General features: G+C 40.1%; 1 long non-coding RNA gene across 2 annotated transcripts; it reads right to left on the bottom strand.

The window, feature by feature from the left end:
• Window positions 1–1,679: 1,679 nt before the first annotated feature.
• On the bottom strand, window positions 1,680–7,975 carry LOC142361105 (uncharacterized). 2 transcript variants are annotated; one of them, XR_012763631.1, is made up of 3 exons: window positions 7,805–7,975; window positions 4,320–4,408; window positions 1,680–1,995 (listed from the first exon to the last, which is right to left on the bottom strand). It is a non-coding gene; the product is annotated as an uncharacterized LOC142361105 (long non-coding RNA). The 2 variants fall into 2 exon arrangements; XR_012763630.1 differs by lacking the exon at window positions 7,805–7,975 and adding an exon at window positions 5,797–5,879.
• Window positions 7,976–8,355: the final 380 nt, after the last annotated feature.

Below are 8,355 nucleotides of genomic sequence, written 5' to 3' on the forward strand. Positions count from 1 at the left end.
ATTTAGTAGATCCCCACGTGGCAGTTCTGGCCATTCATTATCACTTCTGTTGCTGCTTTTACTCCTTTAGGATGAGCGTACCCTGGATGCGCACGCCCGTATAGTTTCACTTCAAGGCCCTTGGCACTGCGTATTTTTCTCCTAGCTGCCAGGAATCCGCACTGACTCTCAGCGTCCTGTGACTTCCAGGGTGATGTCAAAGTGCGGTTTGTGAGGAACGCCTCGCCTCAGTCTGTGTGATGCATGAGCACCAGGCAGGCTGCTGAAGTTCGTGGAAATGTAGACCAGGAGCAAAACTGCTGATTGTTCCCAGGTTTCAGAGGTAGGTAACTTATTTCACAGTTTATTTCTTTGAAAGATTCTTGTTGAGTTTCAGTTCTTAATGGGTTATTTCAGCTGCCTGCTGCAAGCTTGGCTGTAAGATCAAGTGTTCAGGAGATGATCATGGATCAGCTTGAATTTGACTGATCTCATTACCCCGTGGGAGATAAAAACGGGCAATTTGAAACAAGTTTGAACATTTTTTCTTGGCTGGAGTACTATAGTCATCATTTCCTAGTAGTCAGAAGCATCAGGAACTAGATGATGATGGTGATGTATGATAAAATTTGGAATAAGCTTCAAAATTTTCCTCTAGAGAAGAACTCCCCCGACTGCAGAAGGGAGTTGCTGTTAGTGACAGAATCCACTCCTGGATTGTCTGACTCTTACTGGATTCTTTTTGAAACCTGCAGTGAATGCAGGTTTCAAAGGATAACAGTACATCCTCTTTACAGGAAGATGTCATCCCAGAGAGTTTGTGTTGGCAAACAGTTATTTTGATTTCATTACACAATGGGATGAACCTGGCTGGAGAGCACCGAGGACAATTGTGGCCATTGCCTGGCAGTGCTAAGGGACTCTAGCAAAGAACGAAGACACGTAGTACTTCAGAGCAAAGGTGGGATTCTGGACAGCACTGAAGATTCGTTGACTGTTCGATGCTTAGTTTATAATGAGGATGAAATAGAAAGGGTTTGTACAGTGATCTCTATCAATGGTGGAAAGAGTAGGAGTGTAAAACAAGAGTTTACCCTGGCAAATGTCTAGGTCAGTAACAATGGAAACTTTTCATGAACTGGTATGAAACCTTTCTCTGTTAATCATGACTTTGCTTACATTGCTTTATTTTTGAATGATTGCACTCATAATTCTAACCCTGAATTACCAAATTTGTGGTCGGGACCCTGCACCTGGAGCCACCCGTGCAGTGCTGAGTGGCAGCCGGTCGCTAATCGGACAGTCGGGCACACACCTCCGCTATCTCTCTCCTGCACGTGTGCGCATTTCAGTGGGGCTGTTATCGGTGGGCACACAGGTACACGCAGGGAGGGAAAAAATAGGCTGAAGGGTAGTTCTGGCATCCAAGCAACATTTATAAGCTGGCTATGAATACATTGAAGCTGAAAAATTGGAAAGCTGGACCTTAAGTAGTAAAGTACTGAGGTCTGAAACAACCCCACATGAAGAAGAGCAGGATGCAAAATGCCCTACGTCTTCAGGAAGTGTATCTTGATGATTTAGCAAAGTCAGGATAAACTTAAAATAGCTCTAAGGAAATTATACTCACAGTGTCACAAAGTCTAACTATTGCAACAGACTTGATTAAAAGTCCCAAGTTGTAAGAAATACTGTGCTTACCTAATAGCTTCTGAAACACTTTTGTTTCCATATTTGTGATGATTTCCTAACTGTCAGGTTTCTTCTCTCTGCCTATTTCTCTCATCCATGGTACTCTGGAGGAACTTGTTTAATTTTTTTTTTTCATTTATTTAAAAACCTTTTGGACATTGAGGGCTGTATTTCTCAAATTCCTCTGTTCATGTCAGTGAGACGCTGCTCTTCAATAACAAGGGTGTGGCTCTCAGCGGACATTATCCCAGATTCTTCATCCACGCTGCTGTTTTAGAGTATTTGCTTATTCTCTTCCATTAACTCCCTTGTCCACAAACCAAACTGGAAAAACAAACCAAGCCAAGGTTTTGTTCTAGTCAGGCTGCAATTCTTTTCCAGTTGCCAAAACACAGTATGTGCAATATTATCGTGCCTGCCATACCTTCATTGTTAATTTGTTTCTTTTTCTTCAAATTTGATTTATTTAAGCATGTAACCAGTAAATATTACATATTCCTGTCATGTAATGAAAAAAGCTTCATTTTGGTTAAGTCACATGCTGATGAGCATTTCTCTTTTTCCTCTTGGTTAAGAAAGAGTTTTTCTAATTGGCAAATGCTTTCAAGATCTGCATTCTCAACTGAATTTCACACACATTATTTCAAAGAAACATGCTCATCATTGCCACTTAACCAGAGAATGCATTCTTAAAAGAAACCTTAAATTTTTTTTAAGCTGTTTCTACCTACAACTCCGGCTTGCAATGTTGAAAACCCTCAGTTCAAGGCAAGCCACTGCAGGTGCTCTTGCTGTACAGCAGAATGCACAGGAGGTCCTAATGTGAGGGGATTTACTTCTGTGTTAAATTAATTATCCTAATCAACAGTTTGAGGGTTCATTCTTTTACTTCCAAACTAAATGACATGGAGAGAAAATGCTAAAGTGTTACTAGTTTTAGCAGTACTTTTCCCAGGTATAGCTTGAGATTAGGCTTCTCCTGCAGAAACCTCCCTTAAGAGGATATTTGCAGCTACCGGGGATTATCCGTGTCTGTTCACTGCAGCTGCATTAGCCTGTGCTACGCTCGCCAGGGGATTTTGGGGGTTTTGTCCATCTTGTTAGTGCTCTTACTTTTAACCTGTTAATACTACCAGTCATAAAGCCCTTCTCTCTTCTCCTCCTTGAATAACGGAACTGCAGTGTGGACAAGGCAGATTCTCAGGTATTCATGGAAAAAAAACTTGGTGACAGTATCTGAGATTTTGAAATTACAGTAACGAGAAACATTACACTAAATCTGAAGGATCAGGTTTCCTTTTGCAGTCCACTTCAGAAATGGCATGACTGAAGAACTTCATTTTCCCATATTGGTATTACCTAGCTTATTTTCTTTATTCTTCTGTTTGAATGTCTGTCATCGGAAAGCTCTGTTTCCCAAATTTCCGTATGTTATGTCCATCTCCATTGCTTTATACTAAGATACTGTGTTTTTTCATCCCACTTCAAATCCAAATGGATGTTTCCATGATTCTTAGCTACTCTGATACTTGTTACGTTCATTGATTTTTTTGCTGCGGCGTACAAAACTCTGTTTTATGCAAGATTCAAACACTACCACCTCGGAGGCACTGATTTACCATCTTGGTGTTTCAGACAATGGAGCACATGATGGGTATTTTGTGGCTTGTCTTGGCACCTTAGACTCAATTCACTTTTTCCTTTCTTTTTGACTTTTTTCATTCTTTATGTAGTCAGGTTGTCTTAGAGAATTAGAAAGTTTTGGACCTGTTTTCTGTGTGTAGATTCCAGTTGTAAACACGGCTTCAGGATTACCATGAGCAGTAAAAGATGCCTGCTCAGAACAGTTAATTCTACTCTATGTTCCCCAAATCAGCCCTCAAGTGATGTTTATTAAAATAATTAAAATTTTAGGGAAGTCTGAAGGAGAATATGTGACTTTTTTAAAGCATGGGCAAATAAAAGAACACTGGTTGAGAATATTACTTCTCCTGTCTATTGTAATATTGTGTTTCCCTCACTGAAGATACTTCTCAAATTACCTGTAATTCTTTTTGCCAGATCTAAGGCAGTTCTAAGACAACACTAACTGATAGTAGTTTCCACAAATTTGACTGACTAATCAATAATTTAGATTCATTACTGGAGAGGAACAAAGGCCTCTCTTCATTCCCATGGGAGTTTTACAGAAAACAGGCACGAAATGCTTGTCATCAGGTGGAAAAAGTACTGAAGGACTGAACTTGAAAATACATTGGGCTTTAAATACAAACCTATTCATAGGCCAAGAAATAAGTTATGTTATAAAAACTTTAATGTGCAAATTAAGTTGTTGCTGTTCAGAGACCTGGGAGAGCATTTCCTGGTTTAGTACTTTATGTAGCCAAATCTACAGACATTGTCAGTGGTTTAGATATCTATTTAGATTCCGTCTCTCCCTCTCCTAATTTAGAGCCAAAAGTTAGAAAGAGTTAAACTCTCTTTCCACCATTGAGGTCTGTCTTTGAGGTCTTTGTCTCCTAAGGTCATCTGTTTGCCTCCTCCTCGCTTTGTTCATATCGGTTCCACAACCCGGCTCTAGGCTGCCTTGTGTCCTGCTGACATTGCCGTGGGCGGTTCCAGCAAATGTGAGATATGATATGGCTTACCATTATTTTTCTGTTGCTGTTCACAGGATCGAATATGAATATGCTCCCGTTTCAGTTTAAAGGGTTCCACTCTCCTCTGGCACATTCCTCTGAAAGGATGCATGCAACAATCATTTTAGAAAAAGTCCTGTGATCTGTGGTACAGTTCATAACACATCATTCAGCTACAGGATCTTATAGAAAAATGACAAGCCAATACAAAAAGAAAATACAAAACCCGGTACAAAATCAGTAACAGAAACATTGGCGCATACCCTAAAAATAAGGAAAAGGTACTGTAGGGAGGAACTTCCAAATAAAACACATTCACCTCACGTACAAGATGTTCCTATGACAGGTGTTTTGCCTTCACGGCAGCTGTATGTAGGCATGTTCTTTCCACTACCTGGTCTGTGGTTACAAACTGGAACATGATCTTGTACACTTAAAGGTATGATGGAAATTCAAGAACTGTGTCCAATAAAGGGCCAAGGTTGAAATATTGATAACCATTCAACATCACTGACCAAGCTAGAAAGCAGGAAGAGTATAATGTCTCCTCAGCTATCAAAATTCCTCACTAAAATTTAAAAAATTAAAAATTCCTGTTACTTTGGAACAAGTCAGTCTGCTGAAATGTCCTCTCTGGATCTGTAAACCTCCTGTTGAACTAGACTGGATTACACTATGAATTGGGACAATCCTGCACTCAAAAATCTCCCACTGAAAAAAATCAAATCGTTCTTCACTGAACACAGTGCCTGAAGGAACTTGTAAATGTTAAAGCGGTGAAACAATTGTGCTCTTCGGCAAGACAGGCTCACAAGGTCCCCTGGTAGTTCCAGTCCGGGCAGGAGAGCACAGTGTTTAGTTAACAACTGTAAGCACAATTGAAGTAACACAAAAGCTGCTCAACTTCTACATAACTTTCTAAACAGCTAGAATTCAGTAATGTAACTTTTTCTTTTACCTTATCGATATACATTTTTTTTAAGTTTTGTGAGAAGAAAACAAAAATAGAAGATACAGAAGGCCTAAGGAGAGTATTTCTGTGACAGAGATGTTAATAGTTTAGTTAACTTTTAAAAGTGAAGAGAGGTAGGTGTGCAGGATAACCAGTGCTACATGGGAGTCCATCCAGGAAATCTCAGTCCTTCCACCTGAAAAGCTTCAAGCAGATTCAACTGAACTACACAGTAATAGATTTAACTCGGCCAAAGAAACCATATTTTTAACAACACTAACTTTAGGATGTCACTGATTCATTTCTGTCGTGGTTTAACCCAGCAGCTGGCAGCCAGGACCTGACAGCCATTCGCTCACCCCTCTCCTTCCCCCCGGCGGGGTGGTGAGGAGAATGGACACGAGGGGAAACTTGTGGGTTGAGCTAAAACAGTTCAATAAGGCAACAAAGGAAATACTACTACTACCAATACTACTACAAATGATATAATAATGAATATGCAAAACAAATTATACACAACACAATTTTTCTCACCACCTGATGACTGATTCACAGCCAGTCCCTGAGCAGTGATCATGAAACCTCAAACTTGTGGATTTTTGCAAATTCTGTAAAACTCCTGAAAAAGAGTAAACTCCCAGAAAAGTTAGAACTCCCAGACAAGAGAGGATTCAAACTCATGGAAAAATGAGAAATAAAGATAAAAGATCCCTGTCCCCCAGCCAACCGAGCATGACGTTTATGGTATGGAATATTCCTGTTGGCCAGCTTGGGCTATCTGTCTGGCAGTGCTCCCTCCCAGCTCCTGCCCACTTGCTCATTAACTGAACGTGAGAAACTGGGAAAAGTCCATGATTTTGTAGCAACAAGTGAAAACATCAGTGTTATCAACATTCTTCTCCTACTAAACCCCAAACAGAGCAGCTACTGAGGAAAATTATCCCAGCCAAAACCAGGACAATTTCATTTCAAATTTTCCACTCAGTTTAGAAAAATTAATGACTGCAAGAAGCTCATCTAAATTATCATTTACAATGGAACCGTCATTCTTAGCAATCACCAAAAGTAGAACATCAATCTAAGAGGGAAGACAAGGCTTTTTAACCACCTCTGATGTTGATGTCGTGTTATCTTTGGGAAGTCATTCTACTCCTTTATGGTCCTCTTCTTAAACCCGCCTGGTTTGTTCAGATTAATAGGACAATGCTAGTGTACTCTGCAGGGAGGAGAGTATGTGTCTTGCTATTAATGCCTGGTACCTGGCTCTGCACAGCTTCAAGCTATCTCACCTGGAATCTGTAAAAGCTGTTCCACCAATAAAGATATAGCAGATAGGTCACAAACTGTTGAGGGAGGAGACTAAAGAAGAATTGCTTTTTTCTGTCTATGTTTTTTGGTCTTTCCGATACTTCCCGCTCTCCCGCTACCTCTAGTTTTTGTGTCTCTCACCTCATACCTCCAACCTCCTCCACATCACCCTCAGAGCCAGCACGTCTGCTTTGAGTCTCAGACTTTCATTGCTGTGGTGGCTGAAAATCACTTCCCTACCCTACATTACTCAAAAGGAATTAGGTGTATGTCACACTAGTAAAATATGACATTTAAAAAAAAAATAAAGACCACTAACTCGTGCATTACAAAAAACCAAGCTGATGTGACTGTGCCTTCCTCTATCACGACGTCTGTTTCCTACAAAGAGCGGCTATGGGTAAAGGCAGCGCTATCAGTTGTTTACCTTTCCTGCTATGTTAAAGTCATAGCAGTGGGTGGGAAATGTCAATGGGAAATGGCATTTCAAATAAACACAATTTTGTAATTCAATCATATTTGTCTGACTGCTTCCTGCAGTTACATTTTCTAGATTTAAATAACTGTCAACAATCAGCAATGATTTATACAAACATTACTGTGACTTTCTCTTGATTTGATCTCTTACTAAAATGTATCTATTCTTTAATGAAAAACTACAGTTTAAATAAGGCCAGGCTTGGACACACTGATTTATGCTCAGCTGACTGAGCATAAATTTCACAGCGCCTGTCGGTGAGCGTTCCCGCCAGATACCCTTGCCGTGTTCTCTCTCAGCATTTTCAGAAAACTCTTCATATACAAATATTGCAGGAGCCGTTTACCACAGATCCGATATACCTAATCCCAGGATTAATTCTGTATGCCCATCAGTAGTGAAGGGAGATGGATTTAATAGCCCATTAGTCTTTCGGCATGATAATTTTCACGGCACTTAGCTTGCTGGGTTAATTGCTTTAAAATGGATATTATTGACCTCAATCCCAGTGACAAACAGAGAATGTCTTACTCATCTCCCAAATGTACATTCTTAGACTCTTGTTTCTTTTGGTTGTGAATAATAAATCCTCTAGATTATGTGCTTGTATATTATAATTTATACCCTATTAGCCCACATTTAAGGGCTTACTGAAGCAACGTCTTTCAGACATTATTACCCATGACTGGGCTAACTTTTAAGTTCTGGTTTTTATGTGAAGAGAAATGTTGCAAGCATAAGAAATCATTGTTTTACCTCTTGTTGAGAAATTAATTTTAACGCTAAAAGCTGTAGCAGGTGCAGCAGGGATTAAGCACTTTTGGAATAAACAGCTGGCCAGTGTATTTCCAGTGACAAAGGTCTGGTCATTAGGAGGAGAGAATGAAGAACAAATTTGGACAGAGAAGCGGTAGGAAAGGAAATCCAGGTCCTAGGGTAGAGAAACAGAAAAACATATAAGGAAAAAGAAAACCAAAGAGTAAAGCAGAAGAGTGGAGGTTTTATCCATGTGTATTGTTTGTGGATTTTTTTCCCTTAGTCATTTTGAGAAAAAACAAGCCATCTGCTTTGAGGAAATAAATGCTAGCTGTGAGCAGCACCAAACAGAAAAGGAGGGAGTGGGAGAGCAGCACAGGCTACACCATTGCTTGCGACGAGGTGAAACAGGGCTGGAAGTTAATGTCGCCCATTTTCAGACCCGTGTATGGCAACAGCGTAGCACATACATTTATACACAGGTAGTCGTATTTCTCAGGCACCAGTTCCTACGGGAAATAAGACAGTAAGATATAGATGCTCGATTGTAG

The sequence above is a fragment of the Opisthocomus hoazin genome, chromosome 4, assembly GCF_030867145.1.
Source record: "Opisthocomus hoazin isolate bOpiHoa1 chromosome 4, bOpiHoa1.hap1, whole genome shotgun sequence".
In the NCBI taxonomy this organism is placed as follows: Eukaryota; Metazoa; Chordata; class Aves; order Opisthocomiformes; family Opisthocomidae; genus Opisthocomus; species Opisthocomus hoazin.